The sequence below is a fragment of the Rhipicephalus sanguineus genome, chromosome 6 (genome assembly GCF_013339695.2).
Source record: "Rhipicephalus sanguineus isolate Rsan-2018 chromosome 6, BIME_Rsan_1.4, whole genome shotgun sequence".
Classification (NCBI taxonomy): Eukaryota; Metazoa; Arthropoda; class Arachnida; order Ixodida; family Ixodidae; genus Rhipicephalus; species Rhipicephalus sanguineus.
Genome location: NC_051181.1, coordinates 166,466,926 through 166,468,759, shown reverse-complemented (window position 1 = coordinate 166,468,759; position 1,834 = coordinate 166,466,926).

Genomic DNA, 1,834 nt, shown 5'->3' with positions numbered 1-1,834 from the left:
GAAAATTACTAGAACGATTAAGACTAACTCTAAGCTGCAGACAGACCATAAAGAAAGCTACATCGGGTGGACCATGCATTTGCATCAACCGGACGTGGGAACACACTATTTAAGAAAAGGGTAAGAGCACATGTCTTTCTGTGAATGGTGTTCTGGTGCAATTTTATGGCATCTCTTCAAGGTATTAGAACACACAGTTTGTTCCAAAATTTAACACCGCTTCACGTATTGTGGTGTTCTAATCCTGCTTCAAGTAAAAGATCTTCAGCCTTGTCGTCTAACATAGTATTTTAAATAGGGTCCCGGAAGTGTCCTTTCAATGTGGTCATGACATTATGTCTTCGATAACATGCACTGTGAAGTACTCTTCTCTCACAGTCATTTCTTTCAAAACATGTCACAGTCTAGGAAAGCTTCCTGCAGTTAATGCTTGTTTGTGGGCTAGTTGGTTTTGAAGCACAGCGAAATGATAAACGGCGCGAAATGGCACAGACAGAAGGAGACAGACGTGTGCACTGACTCGCAAATTATTTCATTTTCAGAAGTGCATGAAATATAGAGCGTTTCTTTTTTTTTTATGAGTGCACATGTCTGTCTCCTTTTGTCTTTGTCTTTTCATACTGTCTGTCATTTCACTATGCTTCCTCGCAGTTTTTTTTCATGCAAAACATATTTGCAGTTCATTTCTCATATCTGTATCAGCAGCACTCATGTGTAATATGTTCAGTGACAGTAATAAAAGGAATGTGTACAATATTTCTAATAACTGTGTCTGCAAATATCATGCGTGTCTGTACTGTCCAATTATGTTTTTGAATTCAATAACCAACTTTTGTTTCACAATAATGCACTTTTTTTTCTCAATATTCATGTTGCATGGGCAACAGTGGACACTACTACTTGCACTGCATGTCTGATTCAACATGACAGAGATATGCATTGAAGCTGGCATGTGCCGTTTACTGCTTATTTCAATTTTTCAAAACAGCACAAAACTTTTTTGGACGTTAGTTTAACCATCAGTCTATGAGAAGGAGAACTGCGCTCCCTACTTTTAATGTGATAGAGTGATCAAAGGCCTTGAAATTTTACGGATTGGCGAAGAGATAAGCGGACAGGCTAAGTTACTATTTTCGAAAGACGATTTATCTTCACCGTGTATTTTTTACTGCTAAATGTTGACAGCATCCCACTAGTCTGTGTTAAAAAAAAGGGAGGGAGGGGGGGAGCACCCGCTATGCGCATTTCAGTGTCCTTCCTAAATGAGTATACTTGTATCTAGAGAACGCCAAGGCTCCAACCGCTGCTATGCGTTTCATAAGCAGTGGTACTATACAGCGCGAAAGCTGGAAGGCGGTGCATCGCGTCATAAGAAAAAGATGACAAAGGACTCTTGGGTGAACGTGCTGCATGGCACCCCGTCACAAAAGACTGCAACTTTGAAACACATGTAGATTACGCGCGGAACAGAAGACCGCAGCGTAAATACCACAGGTAAGACAACTACTTACCTTAAAACAGCTAACATCCGAAGGCGTACAAGTGCCGCGTCTTCCACGCCCGCCCGCCGACAGCGGACATAAACGCCGCCGTCCCAAAAGCCCAAACATATCGGCGTCATCTCTACGGCGGGCGCGGCTTCGCTTATGGACGCCGCCGTGTTGGCGTAAAACAAACAAAAACAAAAAACAAATCCCGGAAGTGCGTGTAGGTCACGTGACCATCTCCGGCCAATAGCGGCGCAGTATGGGCCCCAGCCATCCTAGGGGATATGTTTCGGATACACGCCGCGGCGCAGCAGTCTCTTGCTTGGCACGTGCTGCCACGTTGCGGG